Consider the following 16,379-nt stretch of genomic DNA (forward strand, 5'->3'; position numbering starts at 1 on the left):
AATATCATCAAGTATTCAGTTGGTGTTCCTATGTCCCCCAAGTGTCTTACAAAAGCTTCGTTTTGCTTTTACAATTTGAATCACAATCTAAATGAGCTCCGTACATTGTAATTGGCTGCTTTCTCCTTAAATCTGTTGTGATCTCTGGAGTCCATCTCCATTAGTGTTTTTCTTTACAAATTTATTTTTGTAGAAGAAATAGGGTTATCTGTCCTGTAGGTTTCCAGCATTAGACTCTGCTACTGCATCCTTATGGTACCATTTAATGTGCTCCTTTGTTCCCTGTTATTTCTTGTAAATTGTAATTAGAGAAGTGACTGGTTTAGATTTAACTTTTGGGGGAAGAGTAGGGACAAAACTACTTTATAGGTAGGGATGTGTACTTCTAATGATACGTACTTACTATCTGGGTGTCTCTATTTGAGATGTTAGCAGCCAGTGATGATCACTGCCGAAATTCATTAAGGGTTAAAAAACTGTAATATTCTAATGTTACCACTTTCAGTTTATTAATTGGAATATTCCTAGAGAGACTTTTCCTCATCAGTTACTTACCCCCTCAAAAAAGTTAATTTAGAAAAGGAAGGATACATGCTTTTTACTTTTAATTATATCTACATTGAAAAAAAAAAAAACTATTCCCATTTGTTATGGTTTGGCTGTGTCCCCACCCACATCTCAACTTGAATTGTATTTCCCAGAATTCCCATGTGTCGTAGGAAGGATCCAGGAGGAAGCAACTGAATCATAGGGGCTGGTCTTTCCCATGCTATTCTCGTGATAGTGAATAAGTCTCATGAGATCTGATGGGTTTATCAGGGGTTTCCGCTTTTGCTTCTTCCTCATTTTTCTCTTGCCACCGCCTTGTAAGAAGTGTCTTTTGCCTCCTGCATGATTCTGAGGCCTCCCCAGCCATGTGGAACTGTAAGACCAATTAAACCTCTTTTTGTCCCCGGTTTCGGGTCTGTCTTTATCAGTAGCATGAAAACAAGATAATACAGTAAATTGGTACCAGCAGAGTGGGGCACTGCTGAAAAGATATCTGAAAATGTGGAAGCGACTTTCAAACTGGGTAACAGGCAGAGATTAGAACAGTTTGAAGGGCTCAGAAGAAGACAGGAAAATGTGGGAAAGTTTGGAACTTCCTAGAGACTTGTGGTGTAGCTTTGCCAAAAATGCTGATAGCAATAAGGACAATAAAATTCAGGCTGAGGTGGTCTCAGATGCAGATGAGGAACTTGTTGGGAACTGGAGCAAAGGTGACTCTTATGTTTTAGAAAAGAGACTAGTGGCATTTAACCCTGCCTAGAGATTTGTGGAACTTTGAACTTGAGAGAGGTGATTTAGGATATCCGGTGGAAGAAATTTCTAAGCAGCAAAGCATTCAAGAGGTGACTTGGGTGCTGTTAAACACATTCAGTTTTATAAGGGAAACAGAACATAAAAGTTTAGAAAATTTGCAGCCTATGTGATAGAAAAGAAAAACCCATTTTCTGGGGAGAAATTCAAGCCAGCTGCAGAAATCTGCATAAGTAGCAAGTAGCCTAATGTTAATCCCTGAGACCATGGGGAAGATGTCTCCAGGCCATGTCAGGGAACTTCACGGCAGCCCCTCCCATCACAGGCCCAGAGACCCAGGAGGAAAAAGTGGTTTTGTGGTCTGGGTCCAGGGTCCCCGTGCTGTGTGCAGCCTAGGGACTTGGTGCCTTCTGTCCCAGCCACACCAGCCGTGGCTGAAAGGGGGCTGACATATAGCTTGGGCTGTGGCTTCAGAGGGTGGAAGCCCCAAGCCTTGGCAGCTTCCATGTGGTGTTGAGCCTGCAGGTGCACAGAAGTCAAGAATTGAAGTTTGGGAACCCCCACCTAGATTTCAGAAGATGTATGGAAAGTCCAATTAAACCTCTTTTTGCTCCCAGTTTCAGGTATGTCTTTATCAGCAGCAAGAAAATGAATTAATACACCATGCATTCTCCAAGGTACAATTATCACTGCAAATTCAGTAGTTTAATTGTACGTGATGCATTTCATTCACTGCAGTTATTATCCTCCTGTTGCTCAAACTGTCTTATGTCTGGCCAACGGGAGCCTATTCAAGTTCACTCCAAATTCTTTTGATACAACCTTTGTTGTCATTGCCAGCTTCCTTGCTTTCCCAGACTTGGTAGAAGCTTTTTCTCCAAAGAATACTGGCTCAAATACATGGTAGAAGCTATTTCTCCAAGGAATACTGGTTCACCTAGATTGTGACCTTTAGGTACCATTTTCCACTAAAATGGAAGCTAAAGTCCACAATCTAGAGACTAAAGGTGCTTATTAATACTGGACCTGTCACTACCTCTAGTTTTTTCAGCAAATAAAGCTAGGACGTTTGTATTTTAAAAATGATAAAACACATCAGAATTTGTACCAATATTCCCAATTCAGGACCACAGGTGTTAACATCATCATTCTCACATCTGTATCTCCTTTCATCTCTACCGAAAATTCCAGTTCTCAACACCAAAAAAGAACTAATTCATTTCACAATACATACACTTAGAATCTCAGAAGAATACCATCAATATCATTAACAACATTATTGAAAATAGTACAGGTTGAGTATAAATAATCTGAAAATCCCAAATTTGATATGCTCCAAAATCTGAAACTTTTTGAGCACCAATGTGATAACCGAAATGCTCATTGAACATTTTGGACTTTCACATTTGGAATGCTCAAGCAGAATAATGCAAATATTCAAACATCCAAAAATATCTGAAATTGAGGCCAGGTGTGATGGCTCACACCTGTAATCCCAGCACTTTTGGAAGCAGAGGTAGGTGGACTGCTTGAGTCCAGGAGCCTGGGCAACATAGGAAAGACCCTGTCTCTATTAAAAAAAATTTAAAAATTAGCCGGGCATAGTGGCACATACCTATAGTCCCAGCTGCTTGGGAGGCTGAGGAGGAAGAACTGCTTGAACCTGGGAGATCGTGGCTGTAGTGAGTGGTGATCACTCACACCTTTAGCCTGGGTGACTGCTTTCCTTATAAAACGGAATGCCTTTAACAGCACCCATGACACTTCTTGAATGCTTTGCTGCTTAGAAATTTCTTCCACCAGATACCCTAAATCATCTCTCTTAAGTTAAAAAAAAAATCTGAAATTCAAAACACTTCTGGTCCCAAGCATCTTGATAATCAATCTGTAGAAGGTTTTCTTTGGTTCTTAGGGTAAATCTCATTAGGGATGTATTGTCAAATACAGTTGACCCTTGAATAACACAGGTTTGAACTGTGCAAGTTCACTTATACGTGGATTTTTTTCAAAAAAAGTTAGACCAAGCGTGCTTGCCTCTCTTGCCTCCCCTTCCGTCTTCTTCACATCTTGTGCCTCTAATACCCCAGAAATAGCAAGACCAACCCCACCTCTTCCCTTCCTACTCCTCAGCCTACTTAGCATGAAGATGGTGAGAATGAAGACCTTCAAGATGATCCACTTCCACTTAATGAATAGTAAATATATTTTCTCTTCCTTATGATTTTCTTAATTTTATTTTCTATAGATTATAACACAAAATACATATAAAATATGTATTAAACGACTGTTTGTTATCATAAGGCTGTCAGTCAATAGTGGGCTATTAAGTTTTTGAGGAGTCAAAAGTTATATGTGGATTTTAAACTGTGTAGGGAGTTGGCACCCATAACTTCCATGTTGTTCAAGGGTCAACTGTAATTGTGTTTTAAAGTCACTTGGAATAATTTCTCTTGAAAATTCCCCTTGGTATGGTTATACTACCAGCTGAATACATAGGCTCATTTAATTTTAAGTAGAAACTGACTTATTAAAAATTTTGTGTAATTGTGCAAAATATTTACTTAGTTTCAAAGTCAAATTGAAAAAAATAATGTAGATTCAAGGAACCTAGCTTCACTCCTTGTCCTCTCTACCCTATTTTCTTTCCTCTATGGAAAACCATTTGAAAATATTTTTAAGATTTAGTCTTCCATTTTAAAATATCTTTTTCTCTACATATATTCACTCTTCCCTTGCCATTTTTTAAAAAAGCTAAATAGTATCCTAAGATATTATTTTTTTCCACGTTTTCTCCTCCACTTGATATCCTGGAGATTTTATTTCATTGAAATGGTCCTTGTTCTTTCTGACAGCTGCAGAAGCCTCCACTGTGTGGAAGCTTCCACTGTGTGGATGTTCACACGTAATGTATATCCATGGGGAACTTTTCATTTAATCACTCCACTACTGCTGGGCATTTGGGTTGTTCTAATTTGCTACAGTTCAGGTTACAATAAACAGCCTCATTCATAAGTAGTTTTGTTTTAATGTTTTTGCCAATGTATTTTTGGGAACAGTTACTAAAAGCAGAATTGCTGGCTAAAATGGTAAATGAATGTATAATTTTGCTAGATATAGTCAATTTCTTCCCTGTAAGATCATCTATTTCACTTTTTTTTTTTTTCTTTTTTGAGACAAGAGTCTCACTCTGTTGCCCAGGCTGTGCAGTGGTGCAATATTGGCTCACTGAAACCTCCGCCTCCTGGTTCAAGTGATTCTCCTGCCTCAGCCTCTCAAGTAGCTGGGATTACAGGTGCCCACCACTACATCCGGCTAATTTTTTTTTTTTTTTTTATTTTTAGTGAAGACAGGGTTTCACCATATTAGCCAGGCTGGTTTTGAACTCCTGACCTCAAGTAATCAGCCTGCCTCAGCCTCCCAAAGTGCTAAGATTATAGGCGTGAGCCACCGCCCCTGGCCCATTTCACATTTTTATTAGCAATGTATGGCAGTGTGTTTCCCCACAGTCTAAGAGGTTTTGTCTTATCAAACTTCTGATTTTTTTCCAGTGTAATGGGTGAAAAATATCTCAATGTAGTGTGGTTTTGATTTGTTCTTTTTCCAGCTTTTTGAGATAGAAGCATAGATCACTGACTTTCATCTCTTCTCCTCTTTCTGTTTTAAACTAATGTATCAATTTAGGATATAAACTTCCCTCAAGTATTGCTCTAACTGCATCCCACATGTGCTGATATACCATATCTTTTATACTGTATCATACATTTCAAAATATTTTCTAATTCCCTTTGTGTTTTTACTGACCCATGGATTATTTAGAGGTGTACTGCTTAATGTTACCAAAATAGCTAAAGATTTTTTTTTTCTTTTTTCTTTTTTTTAGATGGAGTCTCGCTCTGTCGCTCAGGCTGGAGTGCAGCAGAGCGATCACAGCGCACTGCAACCTCTGCTTCCCAGGTTCAAGCGATTCTCCTGCCTCAGCCTCTCAAATAGCTGCGATTACAGGCAAACACCACTACGCCTAGCTAATTTTTGTAATTTTAGTAGAGAAGGGGTTTCACCATGTTGGTCAGGCTGGTCTTGATCTCCTGACCTCAGGTGATCCACAGGCCTTGGCCTCCCAAAGTGCTGGGATTACAGGCTTGAGCCACTGCGCCCAGCCTGGAGATTTTCTATCTATTCTTTTGTTTCTGATCTTTTTTTTTTTTTTTAGCTTAATTCCACTATGGTCAGAAAACATACTGCAAATGTTTTAAATGTGTTAAAATTTAACTGAGGCTTAATTTATGACTCAGGTTATGATCAAGATGGCAAATGTTCCATACGCCTTTTTAAAAATGAGTAGTTTGTCATAGTTGAAATCAACTTATAGAAATGTCAGTTAGGTCAAGTTTGTTTTTTAGTAAGATGATTTATATTTTTACTGATTTTTTTGTCTGCTTAATTCTATTACCTATTGAGAGGTATGTTAAATTCACTAAGACTGCAGATTCATGTTTAATACTTGTTATATAACTTAAAATTATGCTATTAGTTACATATAAATTTACAATTTTCTATATCCCTAGTGGACTAATCATTTTATCATTATGAAATGTCTGTCTTTAACCGTAGTAATGCTTCTTACCTTAAATTCCATATTGTCTGATATTAGTATAGCTACACCAACTTTGTTTTTACTAGTATTTGCATGATATATCTTTTTTCTTTTCTGAGGTCACCCAGGCTGGAGGGAAATGGTACAATCATAGCTCACTGCAGCCTCAAACTCCTAGGCTCAGGATTCTCCTGCCTCAGCCTCTGGAGTAGTTGATACTATGCTTGGCTAGGTTGGTTTGTTTGCTTTTTTAAGTAGAGATGGTCTCACTATGTTGTTCAGGCCAGTCCCAAACTCCTGGTCTCAAGCAAGCCTCCTGTCTTGGCTTCCCAAAATGCTGGGATTATAGGCATGATCCACTGTGCCTGGCTGATATATCTTTTTAAAATTAATTTCAACTGTTGCATATTTATATTAAAAAGCACATAATTTGGTTCATATCTGAAAGCCCAGTTGATAATGTCAGTACTCTACCTGGAGTACTTAGTCCTTTTATATTTATTCTAATCACTGATATATTAGGTTTATCTGTCATTTTACTATTTGCCTTCTATTTCACACATTCCTTTTGTCCTCCTTTGTCTCTTTTTAAAAATTAATCAAATGTTTATTCCTTTTCCTTTAATTATACATGTTTTGCTATTCTTTAAATGGTTAGCCTAGAGATTGCAACTTGCATCTTCAACCTATTACACGCTAAAAATATGTATTATTACTTTAATTTCACTACTTCCTTGATAATGCTAAAACCTAGCACTTTATCCATGAATACTCATGGGAAGTTGATCTCATGTTAACCTTTTGGCTATGTTCCCTGGGAAATCTTCCCCTTGTGGAAAGGGATGAAAGCTGGAGAGAAACTTATGCTGAGAAGTGGTCCACTCCTCTCCACTGTCCATAAAATAGACTTGACCAGAAACCAAGCTGTAGCTGGGCTGGTTGGCAAAAATAATTTTGCCTTGGTGCAGCTGATGCATTAGGCCAAACTAAGCATTGATGACTGGCTGGGGGAGGGAAGGAGACAAGCACAGGACTTGAGAGTTTATGTCTGTGACTGAGTCTGTGATAGGACAAAGGGGGTGGAGCAGCCGGCTGGCTCTGACCAAGCTGAGTTGCCTGCTCATCCAATGAGCACGGAGTAATGTCTGTGAGCCTCTACCTGAGGCAGCGGGGGACAAAAGTAAAGGAATTACTCTGCAGCAGCCCACATAATTACATAGGACTATGTGGTAACCTGGCATACAAGCTGGCGCAGTGGCAATGGCAGCAGCTTGGTGCAAGTCTAGGGCCACTGGTGGAGCCCTCTGAGCTGCAGCCTGAGTCGCGTCCTGAAGGTTCTGATAGCGTAGGTGGATCAGATGGATTTAACCCTAAAATAGAGTCTGGTCAATGCCATCTGCTGACAGTTAGTGACAATTAATGTCAATGTGAACTCAAAAACTCCCTAAAGAGACAATTAAGAGATGGGCTTTTGAAGCAATAATAAATAATGACTAGTATTTTAAAGGTTGAAGCTAAGAGAACATACCTTTTGCAAACAGTAAACAGGAAAGGGGCACTTTTACTGTGTTATCACTGCCATTGAATAAGGCATTGGTTTCAACTGTGGTCCATGGGTCAGCAGTATCACCTGGGAATTTATCAGATATGTAAATTCTCAAGCCTCGCCCTAGAGCTACTGAGCTAGGAAGTAAGTCATAGGGCACCAACAATCTGTGTTTTAACAAGGCCTCCAGGTAATTCTTATCTACCCTAAAGTTTTAACTCAAGGTCCTGGAAGTTAGTCCATGAGCCTAAAATGGAAAACAATGTTGGATTAAACTTCTAGCTTTATTTCACTAAATATCTAATATCTGTTACAGGTAACATATGGTAAAAAATAACACTGGCTGGTAAACCTATCTGGACTGAGACGATTGTGAATAAACTACAAATACCTGAAGAAAAGCCACAGCTTTGAGCTTCTGAGTGTCAGGGTTCTTGTAGCCAAGCCATGTCCCTCTCCAGGACTCTCTGCTCAAGGGGCTATTATAAAAGATGTTGATTCTTTTTTTGGAACTTAGGGTATCTAAGCTAGGGTAGTTCTCACAATGAATACTTTGATTTGTTCCCTTCTACCTGAACTGACGCTTGGCAGAAAATGCGGGTGGGCAGAGAATGGCCCCTGGACTAAGGTGCGAGCTATGTGAGGGCTCACTCGGGGGTGTACCTGAGGCTGCTGCAGCGGCATGAATGTGAAATGTCTAACTGGTCCTAGGACTATCTAATGTGGTCTGTACGGTTCCCTTCTGCCTTTTATTGTTTTATTATTATTGTTATTTCATTTTTATTTCAGTTCCCATCTGCCTTTTATTGTTTTATTATTGTTGTTACACATTTTTACTTTAGAAGATGTTACTGTCCTCATTTTGTAAAGCCATTCTCATTTCTGTCTCCTCGAACATTTACCCATTCTGTGGCTTTGTGCTCTTTCCTATACTTCTGAGCCTCCATGTGGGATAGTTTTCCTTCTGCCTGAAAAAACCCTTTAGTGATTTTTTAGTACAGTCTGTTGGTAACACACATCTTCCAGCTTTTAGTGGTCTAAAATCTTTATTTAACTTTCATTTTTTAAAAGTGAGGTATAACTTACATAAACAAATGCTCAGATCCTAAGTGTAACATTCCCTTTTGACAATTAAGAAACAGTCAAAGACATAGAAATATCCGACACTCCAGAAAGTTCTTTCATGCTGTATCCCAGTCAACACCTTCCCCCATTAAGTAATTACTGATCTGATGTCTATCCCTATGTTATTTTCCCCTATTCTAGAATTTCATGTAGTTAGAATCATTATGCATTTTTTTGTGACCAACTTCTTTTGTGAGAATAATATGAGATTCATCAATGTTGTGGATGTTGGTTCTTTTTTGCTGAATAGCATCCACTGTCTCAATAGAGCACTCTTTACCTATTCTTCTATTGATGGGCACCTCACTGTTACCAGTTTTCTTGGCTGCTGTAAATATTTTTTTCCAAGTATTTTGTGGACATACGTTTTATACGTTTTCATGCCTCTTTGATAAATTTCTAGCAACAAAATTACTGGGTCATGTATATATAACTCTTTAATAAACCGACAAACTGTTTTCCAAAATAATCATATTATGTTCTATTCCCACTAGCAATATATGAAGGTTCCAGTTGCTCCACATCCTCTCCAACATTTGTCATTGTCTGTCTTTTTCACTGTAGCCCTTCTAGAAGGTATGAAGTGGTATTTCACTGGGATTTTACTTTTCATTTCTAGATGACTAATACATTGGGTACTTTAAAAATATAATTACTACACATATATCGTGTTTTGTGAAATGCCTATTCACAAAACTCACCTTTAAAAAACTGCATTGTCTTTTTAAAAATTACTAAATTGTAGTTCTTTATATATTTTGAACTCAAGTCCATCAGATATATGTATTGTGAATTTTTTAAGTCTGTGTCTATTTTCTTAAGTGTCTGTTGAAGATAAATTTTATTTAAAAATTTTTTTTTAAGCTGGAGTGCAGTGACACAATCATGGCTCATTATATCCTCAAAGTCCTGGGCTCAAGCAATCCTCCCACCTCAGCCTCCTCTGTAGCTAGGACTACAGGCATTGCTGGCTAATTTTTAAATTTTTTGTAGAGACGGGGTCTTGCTATGTTGCCCTGGTTGGTCTTGAACTCCTGGCTTCAAGTAATCCTTCTGTCTTGGCCTCCCAAAGTGCTGGGATTGGAGGTGTGAGCCACCATGCCCAGCTGAGAAACTGTAATGAAGTCCAACTTACCAATTTTTTTTTCTTGTATAGTTCATGCTTTCTAAGAGGTCTCTGCCTACGCCAAGAACTTAAAGAGAATATCTTATGTTTTGCTCTGGTAGCTTTATTGCTTTAGCTTTACTTTTATGTCTATCATTTATCTCAAGTTGATTTTTGTGGATGATGTGAGGTATGGGTTAGGTTTTTTCTTCTATATGCATATCCATGAGTTCCAGACATATTTATTAAAGAGATTTTATTTCCTTCATTCAAATGCTCTAGTGCCCTTTGAGGAAATCATTTGACCATATTTGAGAAAATCATTTGACCTTGTATGTAAGGGTGTATTCTTGGCCTCTCTCTTCTGTTCCACTGTTCTGTTGGTCTATCATTTTGCCAATAACACACATAATGATTACTTTCTTTGCTTCATTTTTAAAGGATATTTGCAGGGTACAGAGGTCTAGGTTGGTGCTGTTTTCTTCCAGCAATTGAAATGTCACTCTGTTGTCTTCTGGTTCCACTGCTCCTGCTGAGAAGTCAGCTGTCGGTCTTGGACATTTGAAAGTGAGTTCTTTTCTCTATCTTTTAAGATTCTATTCTGTCTTTTGTTTTCGGCAATTTGTTATGATGTTGTAGTAAGGCTTCTTTGTATTTCTATCTGTGGATCACACACTTTCTTGATTCTGTGAAATAATGTCTTTCATAATTTTTAGGAAATTCTGAGCCATTACCTCTTCAAACATTGCTCCTGCCTTGTTCTCTCTCCTCTTCTCCTGGGATTCTGTATGTTGGATTTTTTTTTGGATGTGACCCACATGTCCTTTATTCCCTTATCTCCCCTCTGCCTCCACAAATTCCTTTATGTCTTTATAAATCAGTCTGGATATTTTCTAATAACCTGTTTTGACCTATCTTTCATCTTTTCTGCTGTGACTAATCATCTGGTTTACTGTTCTACTTGTTATTGTAGTGAAAACTCATAAAATTTATCTTAACCATTCTAAGTATATGGTTCAGTAGTGTTTAGTATGTTCACATCAGGTAACCAACCTTCAGAACTTCTCCATCTGGGAAAACTGAAGCTCAATATCCTTAAACAACTTTTCACAGCCCCTTCCTCCCAGTTGCTGGCAACAATCATTCTACTTTCTGTCTCTATGAATATGACTACTCTAGATACCTCACATAAGTGGAATCATTCAGTATTTGCCTTTTTGTGACTGGCTTATTTCACTTACCGTAATTCCTCAAGATTCCTCCATGTTGTAGCATGCGTTGGAATTTCCTTCCTTTTTAAGGCTGTATTCATAGTATGTATATCCCATATTTTGTTTATCCATTCATCTGTGGATGGGCACACAGATGGCTTCCACCCCTTGGCTACTGTGAATAGTATGGCTATGAACATGGATGTGCAAATATTTATTTGGAATCCTGCTTTCAGTTCTTTTGGATATATATCCAGGAGTGGAACTGCTGAATCATATGGTAATTCAATGTTTAATTGAGAAACTGTGATACTGTTTTCCATAGTGGCTGCATCATTTTTTTTTTGTTAGTTTTTATTTCATAATCATAAACTTAACTCTGCAATCCAGCTATATGTGGAGGGATATGATGAAAATGTAGAACTCAAAGAACTGCAGTGAGAATACAAATACTATAGGATACTGTGAGCAAATGGGGTGGAATGGTGCTCTCCTGAGCTACAAAAGGAAAGGTCTGGTGGTTAAGATAAAACAGAAGTGAAATTTATTAGAGTTGTCCGCAGTTGGCAATGGTGATCTTTTTGCTTGTCTTGCCATTCCTGGACCCAAAGCATTCCATGGCTTCCACAATATGCATGCCCTCTTTCACCTTGCCAAAGATCACATGCTTGCCATCCAACCACTTGGCCATGGCAGTGCAGATGAAAAACTGGGAACCATTTGTTTTGGGTCCAGCATTTGCCATGGACAAGATGCCAAGACCTGTATGCTTCACAATAAAGTTCTTATCAAATTTATCCCCATAGATGGACTTGCCCTCAATGCCATTATGGTGTGTGAAGTCATCACCCTGGCATATAAACTCTGGAATAATTCTGTGAAAGCAGGAATCTTAATAACCAAATCCTTTGTCTTTATTGTTCAGAGCGTGAAAGTTTTCTCCTGTCTTCGGAAATGTGTCTGCAAATAGCTGAAAGGAGATGTCTCCCAAGGGCTTGCTGTTGATGATGTTGAAGGGCACAGTGGGGATGACCATGGCCTAGTGACAGGGGCTGTTGGGGGGCAGCAGTGTCTGCAAAGCCAGCTGCATCATTTTATATTCCCACCAACAATGCATAGGCGTTCCAATTTCTACATCCTTGCCAATGCTTATTAATTTTATTTTTTTTAATAGTGGCCATCCTAATTGGTGTGATGTGGTATCTCGTTGTGGTTTGATTTGCATTTTCCTGATGATTTGTGGTATTGAGCATATTTGCATATGCTTGTTGGCTGTTTGCACATCATCTTTGGAGAAATGAGTATTCAAGTCCTTTGTATATTTTTTAATTGGGTTATTTTGTTTTTAAGTTGTACAAGTTGTTTATATAATTTGGATATTAACCCTTTATTAGATGTGTGACTTGCAAATATTTTCTCATAGTCTGTAGGCTGTCTTTTCACTCTAATAATTGTGTCCTCTGATGCCCAGAAGTTTTAAATTTTAATATAGTCCAATTTGTCTATTTTTACACTTGTTGCCTATGCTTTTGTTGTCATATCCAAGAAATACATACAATGTCTTAATGCTTTTTTCCTATGTTTTCTTCCAAGAGTTGTACAGTTTTAGGTCCTACACTTAGGTCTTTGGACCATTTTGAGTTAACTTTTGCATATGATATAAAGTAAGGGTCCAACTTCATTCTTTTGCATATGAATATACAGTTTTCCTAACACCACCTGTTGAAGAGACCATCTTTTCCCCATTGAATGGTCTTGGCATCCTTGTGGAGAATCATTTGACTATATATATGAGGGTTTATTTTTGGGCTCGCCATTGTCTAATTTGATTTTATACCCATTGATTGAGTTCTTAATTTCAGTTATTGCAATTCTCAGCTCTAGAATATCCATTTGATTCTTTTTATCTCCCACAAGTTCTAATTATCTGGGGGGAAATTTCCCTTTTACTTATTTTCTCCTTGTCTTCTATTTTCTTGAACACATTATCATTGTTATTTCAAGTCCTGGTCTTAACTCCACAGCCTGAATCATCTGTGGGCATATTTCTATTGTGTGCTCTTTCTCTTGGTTTTCAGTCTCATTTTTTGAATGTCTAGTATAATTTTACTAAAGGCTTGACATTGTGTCTAAGAAGGTGTCGAGGCTCCATATGATGTTATCTTCTAAAGAGAGCATTCATACATTCTTTAGCTTGGCAAGTAGACAATAAACTTAATTCAATAGCTGACTGAATTTGGGCTGCTATGCCATTGTGTAAAGGCTACAGTTGGCAATGGTGATCTTCTTGCTGGTCTTGCCATTCCTAGACCCAAATTTCACTTACCCTTAGTTTTGTCCCTTCATAAAAGGCACAAATCTCCAGACTTTCCAAATGAAATCCCGGGATAGTCATCAAAAGCCTCTTGTCCTCAATGCTGGGTCTTGAACTCTAGTACTAGCCTCCTAAAAACGGTTTTTCACAGCTTTCTACTTGGCTTTCTGGTCTCCTGTGTTTTGTAGCTTCAGAATTTGCCAATGTATTGTGAAGAGTACTAGGCTCACATCTGTCTTTCCCTTCTCAGCAGGATCTTAGCCCTTCTAGTATTCAATCTTATTTCTCTAGCCCTGCATGACTTCTAAAGGCTGTTTTTTTTCTCTGCCTACATCAGCCTCCTGTATTGTAGCAGATCATTCTCTCTTTTTTAAAAAAGCTTGCATTTCCATCTTTTTCCTCTTTATAATTCCGTTTGGCTATTTTCCATAATTTTCTGCTTTCATTTTCTCTTCTGCTACACCTAGTCCATTTTTCTAAAATTGTTGACCTTCTTCCTTCCTTGTAAAAAAACTCCTTAGAAATTAGGTTTAAAATCCCTTTATCTGTAATATAATTTGAAAATACTGTTCCCGGCTTTTCATTTTGTCCATTGTGTTTATTTGAAATGCAAGTTTTTAAAAAAAAATTAAGTTATTCATCTTTTTCCTTAGTGTATATGAATTTTGAGTCAACTAGGAATTTTTCCCTACATCCAAGTTACAGAGAAATTCCCATGCATTCTATTTGTCCTTGTATGAAGTCATTTTGTTACACTTATTTTAATCTCTGATCCATTTAAAATTTATCTTGGTGTGTAGTGAAGGAATGGATGTAATTTTTTTTTTTTTTTTGAGATGGAGTCTCACTCTATTGCCCAGGCTGGAGTGCAGCAGCACGATCTCGGCTCACTGCAACCTCCGCCTCCCGGGTTCAAGTGATTCGTCTGCCCCACCCTCCTGAGTAACTGGGATTACAGGTGTGCACCAGCTAATTTTTTTGTATTTTTAGTACAGACAGAGTTTCAACATGTTGGCCAGGCTGGTCTCGAACTCCTGACCTCAGGTGATCCACCTGCCTCCGCCTCCCAAAGTGCTGGGATTATAGGCATGAGCCACCACACCTGGTGGAATGGATACAATTTTCTTTTCCTCTATTTAGCATTAAAACACACATTTCCTTTCACTGATGAGATGCTGCCTTTACAGTATTCAAAATTGCCATATGCAATTAGTTTTCTATTCTTTCCCATTGGTTTGTGCATTCATGCAGCAATATCAAACTACATTAATTAAAGGCTTCATGTACATTTAATGTCTTCTAGGTTAAATCCTCCTCTTCTCCCACTGTTCTTTTTTTCAGTTTCTCTAATTATTCTTGATTGTTTCTTCTTTGAGATGAACTTAAACAATTATTAATAGCTTGCCTGGCACCAGAAAAAAAATGGCATTTTTGTTATTGCATTAAAATGACAAATTAACTTAAGAGAACTGACATTATATGATGCTGAGACTTCACATGCAAGAACATGGTTAAGTCTTTCCATTTGTTCAAGCCTAGTTTGCATTTTTCAGAAGAGTTTTAAATTTTGGAGATTTTAGAAAAACTTGCCCGAGGTATTATCTTTTAAAATTCTCTTACAACTTCTGTTTTTTTTTTTTTAATTGTATATATGAAAAGTATTTATTTTTGTATGATAACTGTACTGATTTCTGGCTTAATCTGTTTTGGTCAATATCCATTTCCATGCTAAGTACTTTAAATCTTTGGAAATTTGTTGAGTCCTTTTTTATGGCTAGGTCATATGTTAAGTGTTCACATATGATAAACGTTCCTTCCTTGTGCATGTAAAAGATAAATTTTGGGCTGAGCATGGTGGCTCACACCTGTAATCCCAGCACTTTGGGAGGCCGAGGTGGGAGGATCATGAGGTCAGGAGTTCGAGATCAGCCTGGCCAATATGGTGAAATCCCGTCTCTACTAAAACATACAAAAATTAGCTGGGCGTGGTGGTGCACACCTGTAGTTCCAGCTACTCGGGAGGCTGAGGCAGGAGAATCACTTGAACCAGGGAGGCGGAGGTTGCAGTGAGCCAAGATAGCACCACTGCACTCCAGCCTGGGCAATAGAGCGAGACTCTGCTTCAAAAAAAAAAAAAAAAAGAAGAAGAATTTTGTCACTGCTGAATGCAGTGCTTATATGTCAACTAGGTCCAGTTTGTAATTGTGGTTTTTTTCAATCTGCTATAATAATAACTGCTATCAGTTATTATAATTTTATTCAAAACTACTTCAATTAGGAATATGTCTATTTCTTCTGCCAGTTATGTCACCAACGCTTACCTTATATATTTTAGACTATATTCTTAGGTTCATACTGTTTACAGAACATACCTACCTGTGAATTAAATCTATATTACTTTCCTATAGCTACTGTGACAAATTAACACATACTTCGTGGTTTAAAACAATAAAAATGTATTCTTTCACAGCTGTTAAGGCAGGAGGTCCAAAATCAGTATCACTGGGTCAAAGTCAATGTGTCAGCAGGGTTGTGCTCCCTTCAGAGGATGAAGAGAATCTGTTACTTCCCTCTTCTGGTCTCTTGTAGCTGCCGGCATTCCTTTGCTTGTGGCTGCATAACTCTGCCTCTATTGTCACACAACCTTCTCTTCTGGATTAAGTCTCTCTCTGTCTCCTTCTTTATAAGAATACATGTGATTGGCTTTAGGACCTGGATAATCCAGGATAAACTGGATAATCCAGGATAATTGGTCCATCTCCAGATCCTCAGTTTTATCTGCAAAGTCCTCTTCTTTCCATACTGTGTATGTACATAGTTTTCACAGGCTCCAGGGATTAGAACATGGATACCTTTGTGGGGGACACTATTCAGCCTGCCACAGATCCCTTTATTGTTATAAAATATTCCACTTTAACTCTAGTAATGATTCTTATTATAAAGTTTACTTTCTCTGACAAGGGTATAGTTATATAGCTGTTATTTTTTTATTTTATTTTATTTTATTTTAAATCTAGCCCACATTTAATTCTTAAGTTATACAGTCTTTCTCCATTTAACTACTGATGTACTTGGGTCTATATTTGCCATTGTACTATTTGTGCTCTACTTTTATGTACCTTTATCTTCCTTGACTTCCTTTGGATTAATCAAATGTTCTACATGATTCCATTTTCCTTCTATTA

General features: G+C 37.9%; 1 protein-coding gene and 1 pseudogene across 4 annotated transcripts in view; both read right to left on the minus strand.

The window, feature by feature from the left end:
- Positions 1-16,379, minus strand: part of TTC17 (tetratricopeptide repeat domain 17) — a 139,182-nt gene that overhangs the window by 15,790 nt on the left and 107,013 nt on the right. The window lies entirely within an intron of this gene.
- LOC141408455 (peptidyl-prolyl cis-trans isomerase A pseudogene) lies at positions 10,276-12,042 on the minus strand (annotated as a pseudogene).

This window comes from Macaca fascicularis, chromosome 14, assembly GCF_037993035.2.
Source record: "Macaca fascicularis isolate 582-1 chromosome 14, T2T-MFA8v1.1".
Classification (NCBI taxonomy): domain Eukaryota; kingdom Metazoa; phylum Chordata; class Mammalia; order Primates; family Cercopithecidae; genus Macaca; species Macaca fascicularis.